General features: G+C 48.0%; 1 non-coding gene across 1 annotated transcript; it reads right to left on the bottom strand.

The window, feature by feature from the left end:
* Positions 1–20,631: 20,631 nt before the first annotated feature.
* On the bottom strand, positions 20,632–20,705 carry TRNAI-AAU (transfer RNA isoleucine (anticodon AAU)). The gene has a single exon. It is a non-coding gene; the product is annotated as a tRNA-Ile (tRNA).
* Between the last annotated feature and the right edge of the window lie 1,489 nt (positions 20,706–22,194).

Here is a 22,194-nt window from a genome sequence, read left to right as displayed (position 1 = left end):
TCTCCTACAACATCAGAGTGCAGCGGTACATTAAATACGCACTGCAATGACAATAGTTTAACGCGATTTGAAGCATGTTTTATTTTTTTAGGGGGGGGGGGGAAGCTTTGTGACGTCATATTTGAGGGGGGTCTGACTTTTTGTGACGCCGTGTGACAAGGGGGGGTGGGGTCAAAAATCGTCCAAAATCGCGTGACGTCATTTATCGACGGCCCCTAAGCGGTGGTGAGGGAGGGGGTGGAGATTGGGGTGAATGTGTGGGTGAGTCGGAATGTGAGTGAGCATGTAAGTAGGTGAGTGAGTGGGGGAGTAGTGTGTGGGTGAGCGAGAGTGAATGTGTGAGTCGGCGTGTGAGTGAGTCGGCGTGTGAGTGAGCATGTAAGTAGGTGAGTGAGTGGGGGAGTAGTGTGAGTGGGTGAGCGAGAGTGAATGTGTGGGTGAGTCGGCGTGTGAGTGAGCATGTAAGCGGGTGAGTGAGTGGGGGAGGTGGTGAGTGAGTGTACAGTAATAGTGCATATAAGCAAAACTCTGTGTCACAACTTCAGTGTGTCTGTAACTTAATTTTGTAATTCTGCTACCACCAGTCTAGGGATAATCTGCCCAAGCTGACTTACACGGTAGGGAGTTTATTACGTGTCGCTGTGTTTGTGTAGCGTTTTCAATTTCTCGCGTGAAGCTGTTGTTTTTTGCCCCTATTTATATTTACTTTCATCGCTGGGCTGTATTTTGTTTGTTTTACTTTTGTCGTTTTGATGGCCCAAGACACTCTCGCAAATTACACTCATCCTGGTCTTGAAGCTTGATAAGTAAATAAACATATTTAGGGTCCATGAGCATATTGGCTTTCCAGATCAATATTATCCAGCGACATTTGATTTAACTCTGGACCGGTTTTGACTTTCTGGGTCTCATCAACAGAGTCGGGCTTGGTAAACGAATGCTTTTGGCTGACCAGATGTTATTGGTAAGAGAACTCCATCTTAACGATGGGTACCTGTTCAACACAAAAAAAACAGTAAGCCATACAAGCCCATTATAAATTATTGTCTCGTTTTATAGGTAAAAGCTCCACATATAATGAGTGTGCATACCAGTGGGGTTAGTGAGTGAGGTTTGGGAGTCAGCGAGCGAGCGCGTAACTGAGTGATTGGATGAGTCGACGAACGCGGAGAGCGGGTGAGAGGGTGTGTGACTGGGGGAGAGGTGAGTGCCTGGTTAAGTGTTGGTGTCTGGGCCACTCAGAGTTCAACAGCGAGCTGTCAAGGCTGCCAGCGATTGATGCAAACGTGGCCCCGTCTCACACGACGGCACAGAGAGGGCAGATTGTGCACACGATGCCCTTTAAAAGCCTCGCGGGCAGATTCACAGAACACGTGTTTCTCTGTATCCCTCTCGTTCTCTCTCTCTCTGGCGTATCAGCCCATCAGGCACGGTCATCACGTCTCTCACTCATCCCACTCAGTCCCTCTCACTCCTCCTCACGTTTAGCTAGAACGATGAAACCATGTCCCCACCCTCCCAGCCGTGTTATCGGCGTCTTTGTCATGAGGCGGAGGGATCCCAATGGCAATTCATGCAGGCGCCAGTGCACCTCAATGCAGAGGTCGCAACCGAGTACCCGATACCCGTACCCTACCCGATACCCGGCTACCCGTACCCGGCCGGGTACGGGTACCCGTTTGCGACCCTGGTGCGGCCGGATACGGGTACGGGTAGGCCGTGAGTCACTGGTGAGTCACCGTTTGTCACTCATTTTCCAACGTCTTGTCTCTTCTCACAATTCAAGTTCCTAGAATCAACCCACCCGCGCCTGCAACATGGCTTCATCCCAGAGGTCGCAATCGGGTACCCGTACCCTACCCGATACCCGGCCGGGTACGGGTTGCCGGGTATCGGGTAGGGTACGGGTACGGGTACCTGTTTGCGACCCTGGTGCAGCCGGGTACGGGTAAGGAATCAAAACCCGTTTGCAACCTCTGCCTCGATGTGTTGGAGGAACGTCCTGGGAGGTGATGTCGCAGAACAGCTTCTGAGTTCCCTTCAATTGGCGCCTACAAAATATAGCTTTGGAAATCCGTGAGGCTTTGCTGGGTCAAAGTCAACAAGTCTCCTGCTCAAGTGAGCATGAGGTGGCACTGAGCTCCATTGGTAACCCAGAGCGAGTGGTGGGAATTCCACATTCGTATGGCGGGGAGCAGGCTTGATTACCTGTAAAGCATCGCTGCTAATTTTATTGGCCCCATGTCGATGATGATGTTGATGGTCGGTTGGTTGGACAATCATTGTCATGATGATAGTTCATAATCAACGATTTTTGGGTTTAGATCGCGTTATTTATAAATGTGTCGTAACCCTCCACCACCCGACACGGCCAATCAGTAAAAAAGTGTCACGTTGACAAAAGACAAATAGTTCACTGCTTTAGCCCACCGGTGTTCATGAGTATCACGCCTTATTAGGATGATCATAATGATGATCACGATCATCATAATAATAAGAATCCTAAAGTATGAGAATGATCACCATGAATATCTTCACGATCATTGATTGTATAATGATGAATTAATAATGACGCTCATGATTGATGATGATGATGATACGAGTAATGATGGTTGGATGATGCTGATTCTGAAAAATGGATGATGATGATTGCTAGATTGAGGCTGAGAATGATGCTGATCTGAGCCAACCCCTGACCTTGATTTCACCTCAGCCTCTTGCCGCTGCTGTGAGCCAGGCCCTCTCTGCTGCAGAGCCGTCCCAGGATTCTATTTTTATATAAACATTTCAGGAGGCAATGCTTCGAGTGCTCGAAAACTCGTTTCTGACTTTGCAGGACCGTGACCCCGGATAAAATAGGGCCTGGGAGAGAGAGAGCTAAAATCTACCTCCCCCCCCCCAAACAAACACCCCACAATCATAATAATAAAGAGTAAGAGAAGCGGGCAGAGGACTTTAAAACAAATATATTTTAAAAAACACACGGCTGAAATCCAACCTCTACCCATAAGAATACCCTAACGCCCCCACCCCGCCTCTCTCTCTGTGTCTCTCTCTGTGTGCCCATCCCACGTGGCACGCAGACTCCATGTGAACAAAGATTACACAAATACCGGGTGGCGTTATGGACTTTCCTGTGTTGGAGATCAAACCCACTGCGAAGGCCGTGGTGGTATCGTACAGAGCTTGCGGAGAGACGGGGTCGGAGGGGGTGGTGGTGATGCTCTGGCAATTGTGGTGGTGGTGGGTTGTGTAATGCAGTGTTGCTGCTGTATCATTCCTGTGAAAGCTGTCGAATTATTTGGGATGAGGGTTTTTTAGGGAGGGGGTGGCGGGGAGTGGGGCGGTATTTGCCCGGGTGAGTTCGGGGATAATCTTCAACAAAAAGTGCTTCATGAGCTCTGTATCAGCCACGAGAAATGTGTTATGACTGCAGATGTTTGTGTTGTGTGCGTTTGTGCGTGTGTGTAGATTAAGCCTCAAATTAGTACCTGGCTCGATCTATAAACATCGTCACTGGGGAGACAAAGGCGGCCCAGGCGTGGTGCTGGCCACCCACCCCCTCGTGCGCCGTGCCGGACTGCATGGGTGCTACTCGCTAACAGCACTTGCCCCTAACAGTCGGTTAAGGCTATACGGGGGATCTTTGTCTTTGTAGATCCACACACTTGCTCTTCGTGTTTGTGGATCTGGTGGTCTGTCTATCGGTCCGTCTGGATGTCTGCCCTTTCATGTATCTGTTCCAATCCCTGCGTCTGTCTCTCCATCTCTCACTTTGCCCATCCATGCATTCATTCATTAATTTATCTGCTTATCCATTGTGTGTGTGTGTCCGTTTGGTTCATATGAAGGTCGCATAGTGTCTGTTAATCTCAATATTGTTCCTTATAATCTCCATAACGACGATAATGATTATTATGTGCTGTGTATTATATTATTTTGAGGCAAACTAGGACCCATATTTAACAGAGAGGGCACTCGACTATAACATCTGGAAGTTCACCAGCATTGATATAAGCGAGCATGACTGCTGATGCGTGTCAAAATCGGTCCAGAATCTGCTTGTTTTGAATCAATGCTGCATAAATTATAAACTCCCAGAACGACGTAGGGAGTACGGGCTGTGTAAAAGAATACTTTAAAAGTACCTGTAGAAAGGCAGACATGTAAATGAGACGTATTTGTCTGCTTATCTATTTCCTCGTGTATCTGTTTGTATTTATCTTCGTTCATATGTTCGTCTGGCAATCCATTCATCTCTCCGTCTGTCGCTCTCCCTGGATGTCTCTTTCGTACGTTCACCAATCCAGTATAGCCGTGTCTTTGAATTCATCCCTTCGGTAATCTCTCTGTCCGTTCTGCGTGTCACGCAAAGACAAAGATCCCCCGTATAGCCTTAACAGAATGTTGGGGCAAGTGCTGTTAGCGAGCACCTATGAAGGCCAGAGCAGCACACGAGGGGGTGTGTGGTCAGCACCACGCCCGACCGCCTTTGTCTCCCCAGTGGCGATGTTTACACACCGCACCAGCTACTCGTTTGAAGCTGAGTCGACCTATGGGAGGCCCAGTATCAGTTCAGATAATCGTCACTGGTGTTGACCGTGAGCGCGAATCGAACTTGGGGTCGCCGTGGTCGTAGTGCAGCGCGCTGACCGCTACACTACCGCCCCCCGCTCTGCGCGTCACTCACCTCGCGCTCGCCTCCCACGCGCCTCATCCCCCCGGCGTGGCGAGCTGCAATCACGGCTCTCTCTCTCATTCCTCGCCGTGTTGTTTACGCTGAGTCCGCGCGCACTCTGACCGGGAGGGTTATATTTCACGTGGAATCTGGGAATTCTCTACTCGCCAGACTGTACAGAGCTGTCACCATAACTCGAAGTGTTACGTTTTCCCAATCGTGTGCACGTACCTGATGCAGAGGTTGCCTTTGAACGGCACTTCGTCTTTGCGTGCCTGTACTATCAGCCAAGCTGTCTCTCCCACCACACAGAAACAGCCACATGAAACTCCGACCAAAACCATCACGTTACCATACATAGCTGGCGTGACCAAAAAGATCTCCAAAATTCTAAACAAACATAAGATCCAAGTCCGATTCAGTACAGTGCATATAATCCGTGATCTGATTCCATCTGTGAAGGATGTCGTTCCTGACTTACAGTATCCTGGAGTCTACAAATTGAGTTGCATTTGTGGTGATTGCTACATTGGAGAAACGAAACGTCATGTTTCTGATCGTGTCCGCGAGTACAAGTCAGATCTGAAACACGGCAGAACTGATTCTTCTGCCGTTGCCGATCATTGCTACAACTCGGTGGGCTCTCAGGATATTGTCTTTTCCGAGACCAAGGTTCTCTGCAAACCTCCCGGCTACCATCAAAGGTTTGTACACGAAGCCATACAAATATACAAACACAGACATAATTTCAACCGTGATGATGGGTACAAACTTAGTAATCATTGGAAAGATGTTATCAACCACGCAAAAAAGACTTAATTACAATTTTTTGGACCATCTTATCTGACAGGCACTATTTTACTTTACTTTACCGAGTGTTAACATCCCCAGTTATTTTTTAACAGTACTCTCTTCATTGTTCAGCCAGCATTGGTATTAACATGGGCATTTTCGTTCTTTTGTCTATCATGTGTATTAGAGCTTCCCTCCCCCTCTCTGCCCATTGTGTTGGCGTGTGCGGCAGTTGGCCGCTTGCGCATAATCGCTCCATTGTGTTGGCGTGTGCAGTAATTAGCCGCTTGCGCACAATCGCTTGCACGCCGTCGCCCACCCTTTTGGCCTCGCCCCCCCTCCCTCCCGATACGTTCCATTCATTGGCTACCATAGTCTGATGAGCTCCCCCCTCCCTCTCCTCCCCCCCTCAACTCGCTTTTAAGGGATTACATCTTGAACCATTGCCTCACTTGATGCAGCTAATCTGGCTGTGACGGTCCCACCTGATGACGGAGACTTGTGTTGCCTCCGAAACGTCGTGATTTTTTATTTTATTTTCATTCATTTTGATGTTTTACCTACGTGACTTTACCGAAAAAACCTAGGAAGATGTGCGTGTGTGGTTCAGGGGGGAGCGGTGGTGCAGCGGTTAGCGCGCTGCGCTACCAACTTTGCGACCCGAGCTCGATTCCCGCTCACGGCCAACATCAGTGAGGATTATCTGAACTCATACTGGACCTCCCCTAGGTCGACTCGGCCTCAAATTAGTACCTGGTGCAGTGCGTAAAAATATCGCCACTGGGGGACATAAAAGCGGTCGGGCGTGGTGCTGGCCGCCCACCACCTCGTGTGCCGTGCCGGCCTTCATAGGTGCTCGCTAATCCCACTTGCCCCAACAGTAGTGCCATGGTAGTGCAGTGGTCAACGGTAGTGCAGTGGTTAGCGGTAGTGCAGTGGTTAGCGCACTCCGCTACGAGCCCGGCGACCTGAAATCGGTTCGCGCTCACGATCAGTAACAGTGGCGAAGATTTACATCGGTACTGGATCTTAAATGAGAAGCTGGTACGGTGTGTAAAACATTAGCAAAGGCGGTCGGGCGTAGTGGTGGCCACTCACGCCCTCATTTGCATTTCATAGGTGCTCGCTAACAGCACTTGCCCCAACAGTTTGTTAATGTCTATATGGGGGACATATATGTAAGTGTCCGCGTGTGTTTGGGGAGCAGTGCCACGATGATTAGTGCATTGGTAACGAACCAGGCAACCTTTGATTCGCGGTCTGCTCGCGGTTGACATCATTGGCGAGTGGCATCTCACCATGTCCTTGGCTTCTTTTTAGGTCAATTCATCCTCAAATGCGTACCTGGCACAGTGATATAACGCGAGCGATGGCAAAGAGACAAAGGCCGCCAGACGTGGTGCTGGCTAAACTTTCCCTTTGTGCGCCACGCTCGCTTCCAGCACCTTGCACCGAGAGCCAGCGTAGGCTATACGGGGGTTCTTTGTGCGTTGTGTGAGTTTGCAAATGCACACGTGTTCTCTTTGACTTAAAACGAGCTTATCTCACATCAAAGGCGCTTACTCTAACACAGACCACTCGCTCACAGCCTTCATCACAGCTGGCCACCACCACCGGCAGCACCAACCACGCCAACCTCTCCGCTCCAACAAAACCATAAAACTTCAACCCCGGCCTTAATCACCAGCGGATACAACTTGTATGTGACCTCAGCATCGAAAATCTCCATCATTAGCGTCGTCATAATCAACAACCATGGTCAATCCACTGCTGGATGAAGGCCTGCCCACGCCGAGGCCACATCAAATGATTCTGCAGTGCATTAATGGAGCACCCCAACCTATTTCATGGCTCCATCTCCCCCGTGGCCGTCATCCCTCTCTAGGATGCGTTCTGTGTGCTGGCTACCAAGGATGTTTTTGTAATCAACTAAATAGACAAATTCTAAGCCTTTGCCAATCCACTGCTGGAGGAGTGCCTCCCCACACTGGGTCGGTAACAGGGGTTGTTGTTGTTGTTTGACCATACTTCTCCAGGGTAGATGAAAACAAAGGACCACTTTGTGGGCAAGTCAACAGCGGTTGCCCTATGAAAAATACTTGCTCGGGAAATTATAATGAACACTTTACCTGTACGTGTGTATGCCCCAACAGTCTATGTAGGCGTTTATTTATTTATTTGTGTCTGTACGTGTGTGTATGTCTAAACGGGCTATATATGTACGTGTGTGTAAGCATGTGTATGTATGTATATTGTGGGGAGCGGTGGTGTAGCGGTTAGCGCGCTGCGCTACGAACCTAGCGACCCGGGTTCGATTCCTGCTCACGGCAAACACCGGTGAAGATTATCTGAACCGGTACTGGGCCTCCCCTAGGTCGAATCCGCCTCAAATGAGTACCTGGTGCGATGTGTAAACATCGCCACTAGGGAGACAAAGGCGAGCGGGCATGGTATCGGCCACCCACCCCCTCGTGTGCCGTGCCGGCCTTTATAGGTGCTCGCTAACAGCACTTGCCCCTACAGTCTGTTAAGGCTATAAGGGGGAGCTTTGTCTTTGTATGTATATAGGTCGACTCAGTCTCAAATGAGTACTTGATGCGGTGTGTAAACATCGCCACTGGGGAGACAAAGGCGGCCGGGCGTGGTTCTGGCCACCCACCCGCTCGTGTGCCGTGCCGGCCTTCATATGTGCTCTTCTAAAAGCACTTGCCCCAAGCAGTCTGTTATAGGCTATATGGGGGATTTATTTGTCTGTGTATGTAGGTGCTCGCTAACAACACCCAAAGAGCCTATGTCGGCTGTACGGTGGGGGGGGGTATGTATATGTGTGCACGTGTATATGTTTGTATAGACTATGTCAGCGAGTGTGTGTATGCCAAAAACAAATCTACGAAGGCTATACGGGGGATCTTTGTCTTTGTCTCGTTGTGAGTATATGAAGTAGCACCCCAGGGGGTCAGCAGGCTTCCGCAGATTTCTATCAACACCAGCTGAACTCCCCCAGGTGTTCGCATGACCGTTGCTGATCTTAATTGAGTCAGTGCTACAGACTTCTTGCTTGGCCCTGTGACAATGGCCTCGGGCGAATAGCTGAGCTCTTTCAAGGCACACAGTGAAACCTCTGAAGAGATCGTGAAAAACGTCTCAAAGGAGGTCCAGTCCAGGGTCCAGCTGCTGCTGCAGCAGCAATCCAAGCCGTATTTAACCTCCTTCTGGACTTCAGGCGACGTGCCTTATTGAAATAGAATATCTCACAATACAACGTCGCTGTCCCGTGTTACAAAGCACACACACACACAGTCTTCAGGGTCAAACGGCCGATGTAGCTTCCGTGGGATCATCAAACATTCCATCCCGCAACCTCCGATCTGCCTCAAGGGGCCTCCTCCTCCGAGTCTCTCGAACCAGACACGGCGAACGTGGCCTCTGTCGCAGCTTCAGTCGCCAGGAGTTCTGTGTCGTCACTTCTGTCAGAATCTGAAGACGTCTCTCTTTCTAAAAATGGGGATCTTTTTGCCAGTACATTTTTTCACACTGTCTCTCTTTCTCGTCGCATCATTCTGCCACGCATCTGCATGTGACATTTGCGCGGGGTTACAAACTTGATAACGACCCGAATGAATGAAATGCTAATTGTACAAACGTGCGATGCATTTTCCGCGGAACATTGTGAGTCAGTCGGGATTACACACGGCAGCAATCACCGCCCTCCTCCGGCAGACTTGGTGCCACACAGGGACAGCTGCCACTGACTGGGGGGTGCCCATTCAAATGTGTTGAGGCGAGATGCAAACGCGCTCTGAGACAGGCACGCGAATAGGAGAGCGCCATCTAAAAACAAATCTGAAATACAAATAATTATTCTAGATTTGAAGTTTTCGTGACTGCAAGAATCCATACTTTTTGGTTCTTTCGGTAAAGTCACGTAGGTAAAAAAAAATCAATAAAACATTTTTTCACCTAGGTGACATTACCGAAATAACCAAAGAGTACAAATAATTATCGTTATTACCATCATGATTATCATCATCATCATCCATTATCAATGCACTGCTGGATGAAGGTCTCACCCAAACCGCCGCAGTCGCCACCTCCCACGATCTTGCGATTCCACAATCCGTGGAACCCAAACTCGTTGGTTCTTTCGGTAAAGTCACGTGGGTAGAAAAATAACCAAAAGTAATAAATAATAAATCACGCCGTTTCGATCGCAACACGAGCGGTTGTCCTCAGGCCGAAAACAAAATCCAGCAGTGGAACTGCTGAACCAGCGAGAGAGCTGTTACAACAAGAGGTTATATATATTTATTTTACGCCTGAAGACGACCGCTTGTGTTGCGTTCGAAACGTCGTGATATATTTGTATTTTTGTTATTTTTCTACCGACGTGACTTTACAGAAAGAACCAAAGGGTATGGATTCCTGCAGTCACGAAAGCTTCAAATCAAGATTAATCCGTGGAACATTTTGGGTAAAATACATGCAAGCAAAAACACGTTCTGAGTCTCCGTGTCAAGTGTTATTCCATCAGCCTATTGGCTTATCGAACGGATATTATCAAGCAGCATTTGTTTAAGCAGGCAAACTCTGGACCGGTTTCGACCTTACGGGTCTCATCAGCAGTGTCAGGCTCGTTAAACAAATGCTGTCAAGTTACCAGCTGTTATTGGCACGAGCACTCCATCGAAATTGTGGCAACCAGCGTTCGCTTGCTTAAGTAAACAAGAGCTGCTGAATTACATCGGTCTGGGAAGCCAAGATGCTGATGGTCTCAAACATTTACGTATTTATTTTTTACGTTGAGAGGCAGACCAGAGTTCTGCTTACGATGCGTGCTTTATTACCCGAGGCACTTCACGAATTTGTTCAAAGAGGACAAATAAGGAATATGCACGGTGATCCGTTTATAGATACCCCACGAAAATAATTGTGAAAAATTCTAGCGAAAACTGCACGTTATTCCAAAGCCTCTTTGTACACGTGTCTCCCACCAATGGCAATGTGACTTATGGATTATTCTATCTGTCTTCTCTATAGGATACGGAGCCATCGCTTTCACAGTATTGTACTAAGGGGCCGTCCATAAATGACGTCACGCGATTTTGGACGATTTTGCCCCCCCCCCCTTTGTCACACGGCGTCACAAAAAGTCAGACCCCCCCTCAAATATGACGTCACAAAGCTCTGCCCCCCCCAAATAAAATATGCTTAAACTCGTTTTAAACTATTGTCATTGTAGTGCGTATTTAATGTGGCGCTGCGCTCTGATGTTGTAGGAGAAAATATTTATTAAAAAGTCGATTTAATTAAGTAGAACGTGTTGTCTATATTTATTTAAAGTTGCGCATTTTGATGTGACGTCACATTTCTCAACCCCCCCCCCCCCGTCGTCACTCATCGTCACAAATGTCTGACCCCCCCCCCCCCCGAGGTGCGTGACGTCATTTATGGACGGCCCCTAACTCACCTGTTGAGAAGAAAGTAAGACGGTCATGAAAAATCAATGGGATAGCTGTAAATGGATCACTCCTTATTAACAATTGCAATAATATCAATAATAATATGATTTTCAAAATTCCCCAGAATTTTACATTCTCCTATTTTCTTACGGAACTTTGTCAATCCACTGCTAGATGAGGCCATCCTCAAGCCGCGTTGGTCACGGGGGACCATACTTCACCACGCTGGTCAGTGCGAGTTGGTGAGTGGCCAGCACCACACCCGGCCGCCTTTGTCTCCCTAGTGGGATAATCATTTGAGACTGAGTCGATCTAGGGGAGGCCGAGGACCGCTTCAGATAATCGTCACTGGTCGCCGGGTTCGTAGCTCAGCGCACTAACCATTACACCACCGCTCCCCCATATACATACACACATATAAACACAGATTATACATACACACGCCGTATATATAGCACACACACACGGTGCACACAGACACCGATACACGCCCGTGCGCGCATACACACACACACGTTTTATTTTAAACAGCGGAAAGGATAAGAAAATAAGCGCAGCTGCAGAGACATCGGGGTCAAGGCTAACCAGACTGTTCTGCTAGGGCGGGACGGATGGCGATAATGATGATGATGCTGTTGGTGACAGAGGAATAGCTAGTGGTGGTGATGAATTCAGGATGAATAGTGTAGGGCTGCTGACGTAGACGATGATGATGGTGGTCAAGTTGAGCGAGGAATATTGATAGTCATGGGGTGGTGAGATGTTAACTCCCTCGCCTTGCATACAGGAGGGTGTGGGTTCGATCCCGACCCTGACGGCTGTATATTTGGAGTTTGCATGTTCTCTCTGTGTGAATTATTACCCGAGTCTCTCCGTTTTTTCTCCACGTGTATAAACACGCGTTTCGTGCGTTTGGCTGCTATAAATATCCGCGTGATCAGCCACTTCATTGAGCTATCATTTATAAAACAGAGCTATACAGCTCATAAAACAAATTGTAGTTTGAAATAATAGCTTTAGTTTCATGATGGTCGTGTGGGGAGCGATAGTGCACCCGTTAGCGCACACACACGGGTTCACACTTTTTATTAATGTATATAGTCAAACAAATACAAAGATCCCCCGTGTTGTTAGCGAGCACCTATGAAGGCCGGAACGGTTCACGAGGGGGTGAGTGGCCAGCACCACGCCCGGTCCGCCTTTGTCTCCCTAGTAGCGATGTTTACACACCGCACCAGGTACTCACTTGAGGCTGAGTCGACCTAGGGGAGGCCCAGAACCGGTTCAAATAATCGTCGCTGGCGTTGGCCGTGAGCGGGAATCGAACTTGGACCACCGGGTTCATAGCGCAGCGCGCGAACCGCTACACTACCGCTCCCCACACACGCACACAAATACATACACACACACATACATACGTGGGCACATACACACACGTGCCCGTAAATGTTCAAATTCCATTCCTTATTAAACAAAACAACCGGCCTGGACGGAGAGGGGAGCGCCTTGTGTGGGTGTGTTGTTCATGTCCACGTGCAGCAAGCGGTAGTGCAGAGGTTACGTACTCGATCGGATAGGTGCTCGCGAACAGCACTTGTCCCAACAGTCTGTTAAGGCTATACGGGGAATCTTTGTCTCTGTTCTGCGTGCACGCGTGTTCTTTCTTGGTGAGCGGTAGTGTAGTTGTTAGCGCGCCGCACTACCCGAGTTCGATTATCTGCACCGGTTCTGGGCCTCACATAGGTCTACTCAGCCTCAAATGAGTACTGTACCTGGTGCGGCGTGTCAACATCGCCACTGGGGAGACGAAAGCAGCCTGGCGTGGTGCTGACCACCCACCCCCTCGTGTGCCGCTCCTGCCTTCAAAGGTGCTCGCCAAAAGCATTTTCTCTTACAGCCTGTTAAGACTATACGGGGGATCTTCGTCTTTGTTCGTTTGCGTGTGCACGTGTAGCGAGCGGTAGTGCAGAGGTTACGTACTCGCTCGGATAGGTCCTCGCTAACAGCACTTGCCCCAACAGTCTGTTAAGGCTATACAGGGAATCTGTGTCTCTGTTCTTGCTTGGGCCCAGCAAAGCACCAACGATGCCACACGCTGCTTGACTCTGTATCCTGCCACTGTGATAATGGGCATTCACCTCGGAGTGACCCGATTCGAACCCGTGATAGCCTGGTCTCAGCTGCTGCAAACGGTAAGCAAAAATGTGTTCATCGCTGGCAGCTAAGGTTTGCTTCACCTCCTCTCCTGATGCCGAGCAGAAATGGGTGAGGTTTCAGTACTGTGGCTCCTGCAGCTACCACGTCGGCGCTGGGAATCTGATTCAGACCGTCCCATTAAGTTTGGCTTAAACACGGAGTGTTCCCGCTAGCGCAGGGGGGGAAGGAAATCAATGGGCATGTTCTTAAGAATTCTTAATTCTCATTCCGAAGAATGAGGAGGCTTGCTGCAGCTTTCCCTGAGAGGTTCCGAGAGCCGTGCGGGCACTGTAATGTTTAAGTGGTGATCGTGGGTTGCCTTGGAAATAGAAAGTGGCACATTGGCCCGCGATCACGAATCACTCTCAATAATCAAATATATTAACTAAATATAAACCTGCAACGCCACACCTATTCCCAAGCTTCAGGGGAAGCACGGCAGTCTGATCTCTGACACGAGGATTGTTTCTGCGGATTTTTATTTTATTGCTAAACGTTTATGCTCCGAAATAATCTTGATTTGAAGCTTTCGTGACTGCAGGGGATCCATACTCTTTGGTTCTTTCGGTAAAGTCACGTAGGTAGAAAATAAATAAATCACGACGTTTCGGGCGCAACACAAGCGTCCATCATCAGGTGGGAAAGCAATGGTCTGCTGCCTCACCAGCAGACCAAGCAATGGTCTGCTGCCTCAGCAGCAGACCATGCTTTCCCACCTGATGATGGACGCTTGTGTTGCGCCCGAAACGTCGTGATTTTTTTCATTTTATACCTACGTGACTTTACCGAAAGAACCAAAGAGTATGCTCCGAAATGCTTTCAGTGAAGGCTGACCCTGCGATGATTGCTGAGCCTCAAACGTGTGGAGGAAGCGGGCGGCCACCCACTGTGAGTGGGAGAGGCGATGTTGCCAATTCGCTAAGGTGGTGGGAAGAGCGACCTGGATGAAGCCTTTGCGATCCTGTCAAGTGCCCTGCACGGATAATCTCACCAGCGAACTGTTGAGGGAGGGTTGTGATTATGTCCAGGCAGCTTTCTGTACATTTGTTTACCTTTCCTATACTTTGTACTCATATCGTGCTTTTTCTGTATTGTTTGTTGTTTGAACGTTCTGACCCGCGCCTACTAGACACCTGTGAAAAAGAGCTTTATAGCTCATCGGATTCCTCCAGTATAAATCAATATTCTGATTTAGTTCAACTGCTGTTACCACCAGAACGTGTTCCGCAGGATTGCAATCATTCCCTTGTGCCCCCCCCCCCCCCTTTAAAAGGTCGTGGACTGCACTGATAGCAACAGCGACAAGCGCGTATCCTTCCTTGGCGTGCCGGGAAAGGTCTTGGGCGAGTTTAATTACGTCATTGTTCCACCAGGCACGGTGGGCAAGATGTTTGCAGGGTTCCAGTGGACTTTCAGGCCAGGGCAGTTCTGCACGGGCACTCTATAATTGGTTGCAGCAAAGGTGCTGTAGGGAATCTGAACAGGACAGGATGTGTGCCTCTGTGGCTTTATTGGCCTGGTAGAGACTTACATTACAATCAAGAGGCCAGGACTGTTAGTTCTCTCTTTTTGCTTTCGGGGACCCTGCGGTTATTAATGACTTTCACGATGGTGGGCAAGCCCAGGTAAATCTGCGTGGTCAGGAGTCGGGGCCATTACCTGTACACCTTGAGATGCCACAGGGACTTCACGTGGCTCTGATATTTATTTTACTTTTTTGACCACGGAGTGTGAGAACCGTTCCATGGCTCTACCAGTGTACTTTTCATCTGCGGTCAAGGGATGGCTCCGTACTGCTCAACCATATTATGTACACGGATTGACCTCTACATTGTTGCTTACTCTGAGGAGTTGGATACTTTGCTGCTGAACCTGGAGCTTGCGACTAAGAGGTGAGGCCTTACCATCAGCTTCAGGCTACTGCACGTGTCCTCGAAGTTCACCTAGCCTGGCACAAGCGCTGTGGTGACGTCACTGTCACTTAGTGGCGAATGTCGGCTGTTCTTCACGAAATTTGTTAGAGGAATAAATGAATCAGCGTGACAAGGTATGTGAGTTTGTATTTTGGCGAGTCGGAGAATAATAATGGATTCCATTTATCCAGAAAGGCCCCACTGAGTCCGAATAACCTATTTCATGAGAATTCTGCTTTGGGATGTTTGGCCAGTTACATTTTCATGTAATGCTTTGCGTGTGGGTGAAAGCAGGAGAACGCCTGGGGTATAACCCCCCCCCCCGCCCACATACAAGGGGTCAACACTCAACAGAAATACTACACCACAGAGACGAATCATCAGCAACCCACTTGATGTACTGCCATCTCTTGGCCACGTCGCAGCCCAACATGAGTCGAGCGAGTATCACGCTGAGCTACACGTCACAGTGTGAACCTGCATGCTGGCATGGGCGTGGACGACCACGCCTGGGATATTTTGCAAGAGACCTCGCTGGCTCTCAATGAGACCCTCACATCCTTAAATAAAGGAGCTACTAATTGCTATGCGCGCGTGTGGGTGCCTGCCCGGTCGTGGGAGGGTCGGCCGGGAGAGTCTTGGCCAAGCGCTTTAGTTTGACAAGCTGAGTAAGTCTGTATAACAAGTGAGCCTCCTTGTAATATGTGTGTTTTTATAAGTGTGTTTGAATAATGCCTCCTTTATGGTTATTAATAGGGTTTTTCCCCTTTTTTCTGGCAACAAAACTGACACCTTTTGCAAGGAATCATGCTTACATTAACCACAATACTTGCAGTCAAATGCAAACGAAAAACGATACTCTGATAATTTATGCATTGTCTTTGAAACTGATTGGTCCACACCAGAGACAGCTTTCTTTAGAGCCTAGTCTCATATGGTGTTCGACCAGATGACGCCAAAAGGCGCCTTTTGGCGTCATCTGGTCGAACACCAGAAAAAAGGGGAAAAACCCTATTAGTATATTTTGGTACTGGCAAAGGAGGTCCCATGATCCTTTATGGTTGTTCACTTATATTTTAAAGCATAGGTTGAGAGTATAATCCGGTGCGGTAATTTTATTCATAAACTACATTAATGCTAAATCGACATAGAGAAGTTCTAGGGCAGGTTTAGATATTCTTCACTGATGCTGGCCAACGCGCTAAGCACTACAGTAGCACTCCCCGTTGTGTAGAGATTCGCGCGTTACGCTACGGCCATCACCAGTAACGAGTATTTGAACCGGTCATGGGCCTCCCCTAAGTCGACTCAGCCTCAAATTAGTATCTGGTGCGGTGTGTAAACATCGCCACGAGGGAGACAAAGGCAGCCGGGCGTGGTGCTGACCACCCACCCCCTCCTGTATCGTTCCCGCCTTCACGGGTGTGTTACTCGCTAACAGCACTTGCCCCAACAGTCTATGAAGGCTATACGAGGGGTCTTTGTCTTTGTACGTGCATGAATTCGCAGGGCGTGGTGGTCAGTGGAGGAGCTCTGGTGCCTCCTCCCGCCCGTGCTGTGTGTATCGTTATTTAAACGCTTAATTTAAATTGTTATTTTGCGTGGTGTTTGGTGGTTGGTAGAGCTTTGGTGGAAGAAAAAAATCACCGCAGTATTTACTTTTCAAACAAACCTCTCGTTTCATGAGAGGCGCCTGTGTGCCGGCGAGACGCACTGCACAATGCGCCCTCTTTGGCAGGCGTTCCTCCCAACATCCACGTGTGTGTACGTACGTACGTGTATTTTATGTGCTGGTGTGTATGTACGTTCTTGTTATTGTGCGGAGCGGTGGTGTAGCTGTTAGCACGCTGCGCTGCGAACCCGGCAACCCGAGTTCAATTCCAGCTCACGGCCAACACCAGTGACGAAGATTTTAATCGATCCTGGGCCTCCCCTATGTCTACTCAGCCTCAAATGAGCACCTGGTGCTGTATTTAGACATCATCACTCAGGAGACAAATGTGGCCGGGCGTGGTGCTGGCTACCCATCCCCTCGTATGCCGTGCCGGCCTTCATAGGTGTTCGCTAACAGGACTTGCCCCAAGAGTCTGTTAAGGATATACGGGGGATCTTTGTCTTTGTGTACGTTCATGTTATTGGAGGCAGTCGCCCTCCAGCAACAACGGAGGGCAGAGAAGCCGCGCTCACAACAACGAGCGGAGCGCCGGGTGAATAAAACGCAGTAATTTATGGAGCATCTGTCTGGGTAAGTCAACCCGTGGCACCTGGGTCTGCCCTGTGACCTCCTGTCAGACCAGCCAGCGAGCCTTCGACTGTGCGCAAGTTATTTTTCTCTCTACGTAATTCCAAGCATGAATCACCTCTTCGCAATCCTTCACAAGCGCGTCAGTTTTTTGTTGTTCCACGTTATTTGAAAGAGGTGCTATGAAGAAGGACCATTACCAGAAACGTCGCCTATTATATATCCTAAAGTGTTCAGTTCATATGTGAAAGAGTGTGCGGTAATGTGAATTCGCTCCAGTTTGAAAATGCAAGTTACACATTCTTGCATAGCCAACGCACATATAAAGACTGTTATATACACCACGTACAAAGCCAGGGTTTTGTTCCGTTTAAAACAACATTCCTTTCATACAACTGCGACACGTGAGGCTTGCAACCGCAGTACTCCGCAGGAACTGTGAAAAATCAAGCAACCCTTATTACACGCACAGACAGAGAAAGACAAGGATCCCTCGTGTATTATCGAGCACCTATTAAAGCCAGAAGGGCGCAACAAGGCGGGGTCGGTGTGTTGCCGCAATCACGCCCATGCCGCCTTCATCTCAACCAATACTGATGTTTGAACACAGCAACAGGTACTCATTTAAGGCTGAGTCGACCGAGGGAGGTTCAGATAATCACCACTGTTATTGGCCGTGAGCGGAAATTTGAACTGGAACCGCCCGGGTGCGGAGTTCAGTGTGCCCCACACACACAGATAAAGGCAAAAATCCCCCGTATAGCTTTAACAGACTTTTGGGACAAGTACTGTTTGCGAGCACCTATCAAGGCCGGTCCGGTCTACAGGATGGTGGGTGGCCAACACCACACCCGGCCGCCTCTGTCCCCCCAGTGGCGATGTTCAGACACCGCACCAGATACTCATTTGAGGCTGAGTCGACCTAGGGGAGGCCCAGCACCGGTTCAGATAATCGTCACTGGTGGTGTTGGCCGTGAGCGGCAAACGAACTCGGGTCACCGCGTTCGCAGCGCGCTGACCCACACAGACAGATCACACACTCGCATGGCACGCGTTTATTTAATGTCGCAAGATTACTGCGACGATTAGTGGTGTTGCTTACACGCACGTGCGCAGCCCTCTAATCGTCGCGGATTAACGGCTCCCTGTGTTTTCACAAAAACCGTCAGCGATGTTGGTACATGAGCCGAGAGTGGCATAACAGAGAGACACCCTGTGTAAATGAATGAGGCGGAGTGTTCACTGCCAACGTAGCAGCGACCACAACTCACGATTCATAGCGATGTTTTATTTACACGTTCTTTATTTAGCGAGAAACGCAGTCGCGTAAAAGTCCCACCGACACTACAATGCACGTAAATAAATAAATGCCTTTTATCTTATTCTTTATCTCATTATGTTTTATTTGCATTATTTTATTATTTCCCTTCTACGTTACTTTACCGAAAGAACCAATAATATGAATCCATGCTGTCACGAAAGCTTTAAATCGAATTCTAGATTTGAAGCTTTCGTGACTGCAAGGATTCATACTCTTAGTTTTTTCGGTAAAGTCACGTAGGTAAAAAATGAAATTAAAATTTATAAAAAATAAAAAATCACGACGTTTCGCAGGCAACACAAATCTCCGTCATCAGGTGGGACCGTCACAGCCAGATTTGCTGTATCAAATCGAAATTTAAATAAATGCCCTTTGATTTAAAACAAAAGCACGAGTCTCATGCCCTCTAATTATATTATAATGTTTATCCAATTGTTTTGTGCCGTTACTTTTGCTATATTTAGGAGGAAGCCTTGCAGAGTTTCCATAGAAAACCCAAAGTCAGTGAGGAGGTTGCTAACTTAAGTCTACTGCTGCACACTCAGCTTGCCTGTACTCCCTGTCCTGTCATCTGTTGACACCACCGATTTGTTATTCTATCGCTCTGCTATCGCTCCTACCATGGCTACTGTTCCCTCCCGCGAATTTCACTCTTTGATTCCTCCACCCGCGTGGAGAATAGTTCTTCCAAACGGTTTAATCTCATCATCCAATTCTAAAATATTGGTGAAGCAAAATATTAGAATCAGATTGTGCTATACAGTGTGATTCTAAAATAATTTAATCACAGTGTGATTCAAATCAGGCACATCTGATTAGCGCGGTTGGCTGTGTACGTTGTGAACGAAGTTTAACATAATAACCTCTTCCCCTTGCACTGCTCCACTAAAAATAACCTTGCTCAATTCCACAAACTTGTTGATTCGTATCTACAACCTAACTATGACAAACCGGTCAGGTGGCTCGCAATCAAAAGGTTGCGAGTTCAAATCCTGGTTGGGAGTTGACACAGCCCATCACCCCGCTGAGATCGATCAAATATATACCACTTTGCGGGGGGAGTCAGCAGCGGTTGTCCAATGGGGAGACTCGTTCCCGCCATAGGAATGTGTAATTTCCACCACTGGTTCAGGGATGTATAGAGGAGATAAGCACCGCCCCAATGCTTATATGGGTGAGAAATCATCCCGACTTTTGACGACTAGAATTTGTGACGGTGACGGTCCCACCTGAAACGTCGTGATGTAATTTATTTATTTTCTTTTATTTTAATTTTATTTTATTATTTTTTACCTACGTGACTTTACCGAAAAAACCTAAGAGTTTGAATAGTGATGTTTGTTGCTGGTCGCTTTGGCGTTCTGGCCCTGTGCTCAGCAACTGCGATTTTTATTTGATTTCAAATATGGTTGTCGTGACCCTCCAACCCCACAACTCATCACATTCATCGCCTGAAACCACTCTCAGCCACAGCTAATCGATGAGCCGTCACGAAATTTGACCAATTTTAAAATTGCGCCCGAAACGTCGTGATTAAATTTATTTAATTTTTTTATACCTACGTGACTTTACCGAAAGAACCCTGTAGTTACGAAAACTTCAAATCTAGATTGAATTTTAAAATTACACCGTAAATTACTTAATTGGGATTAAACAGCAGCAAGCATCACCCGCAACTGGCAGATTGATGCCCCGAGTTACTCTCGCAAACGAGACTCAATCCTACTCTCCTGAGTTCGGATCTGGTTAGATTCAATAAACCTCAAACTTAAATTGTGCCCGATTGAGTTGAAGATTGCTCCCTCTAGTGGCTGCAGTTGTACGAACATGAATCCGGCCGTTGGTGATGCTGTCATTCACCACAATGTGTTTTTTTAAATAAACTCTACCACCAAATGTCCGATTGAGGTTCGAAGAGTGCACTCATATGTACAAAAATAAATTGTGCGTTTAGGTTGTAACCCCCTGGAAATTTTTCAGACTCTCAGCTTAACACTCTTTATGGCCTATAAAATATAATAAAAACATCGTGGCCCGTACGGGGATCGAACCCGCGACCTTGGCGTTATTAGCACCACGCTCTAACCAACTGAGCTAACCGGCCAGTTGCATGGCAGCTCTTCTTAAAACACCTTTAAGGACGAGTCGACAGGACCGCGTGGATGAGAGCATTTACACGTTAATTACATCATTAAAACTGTTAAGTAAATTGGGCTTGTTTCGGATAACTCACAGCTCGAGTGAATGATGGACCGAATCGTCAAAGAATAATAAAGGAGTGAACCGAGGAGATAGATTGACTTTTAATTACACAGCAGGGGAGCGGTGGTATAGTGGTTAGCGCGCTACGCTACGAACCCGGGCCTACCCGAGTTCGATTCCCGCTCACGGCCAACACCAGTGACGATTATCTGAACCGGTCCTGGGCCTCCCCTAGGTCGATTCAGCCTCAAATGAGTACCTGGTGGGATGTGTAAACATGGCCACTAGGGAGACAAAGGCGGCCTGGCGTAGTGTAGGCCACCCACCCAATCATGTGCCGTTCCAGCCATTTCAGGATCAGCCAGCAGTGGATTGACCTTGGCTGCTGCTGCTGCTAATGATGAGACTGCCCTCCTTTGGTTAGGTCCGGGTTGAATGGGGCGTTGCCAATGGCTTGACCAATCACAGTGAGGTCGTGGCAACTTCCACGTGTTCACTGTCTGTGCGCGCACGTGTCAATCCACCGCTGGATGAATGCCCCCCCCCCCACGCCCACGCGGGTGGGTGGGAGTTATTTGACCATACTTTACCACGTAGGCACGCAACAAGCCTATGGCACCTTGTTATGCACTTTCCAGTCTCGAGCCGTGTGATTGGGTCATAAAATATAACTGGCCATGCTGTACAATTATTTTGATAATAGCGGACAGTAAGTTCATGTTAACGAGCGTTTAAAACAATACAACGTATTTTGTTGCATATCATCCAACATTTCACTGTTACTGATCACTGTTTCATTGCTTTCATGGCTTTATTTTGGTGATTTCGAAAAGTTTTTTGGTTTGGCCATATTTGTTTGTTGTAGTACGGAGTTAAAATGATGGCTTTAATCTAAGTTGCCTTGTGATTGTTGTTGTTTGACTTGTATCCCACTCGGATTTTGCACAGCTTTGGTGTACGGTGCTTTTTTTCTGGAAGACTTTGCAGTTTTTTCCTGGATTTTTCTGTTTGCGCATTCACGTTTAAGATGTTTTCTTGTTCATGTTTTTGTTTGTTGTTTGTTGCAGTTGCACCCGATTCAAGAGCCAGCCAAATGGTTCACACGGCTATACCTAATAAAAACTGTACCTAATAAAAACTGAAATTTAAGGTTGCATACCTGTCTACCCCTATTCAGTGTCCCTACCTTATTACAGACCAATTCACACCTTATTGGTCACCCCGTGACCCTTATAAATCCCAACCTTCATCCTATAAAGTCCCACCACAAGGGAGAAACACAACACAAATAGACAAACAAAAATGTTGCGCGTATTGAAACGGCTGTACGGCGTACTCAATTCCCCTGTACAAGAATACGGGGTAACCCGTATGGGTTGACAGCCCTGGCT

This window comes from Lampetra planeri, chromosome 2 (genome assembly GCF_965212315.1).
Source record: "Lampetra planeri chromosome 2, kcLamPlan1.2.h2, whole genome shotgun sequence".
In the NCBI taxonomy this organism is placed as follows: Eukaryota; Metazoa; Chordata; class Hyperoartia; order Petromyzontiformes; family Petromyzontidae; genus Lampetra; species Lampetra planeri.
Note: the sequence above shows the minus strand (reverse complement) of the source record. Positions and strands in the feature narration are given on the sequence as shown.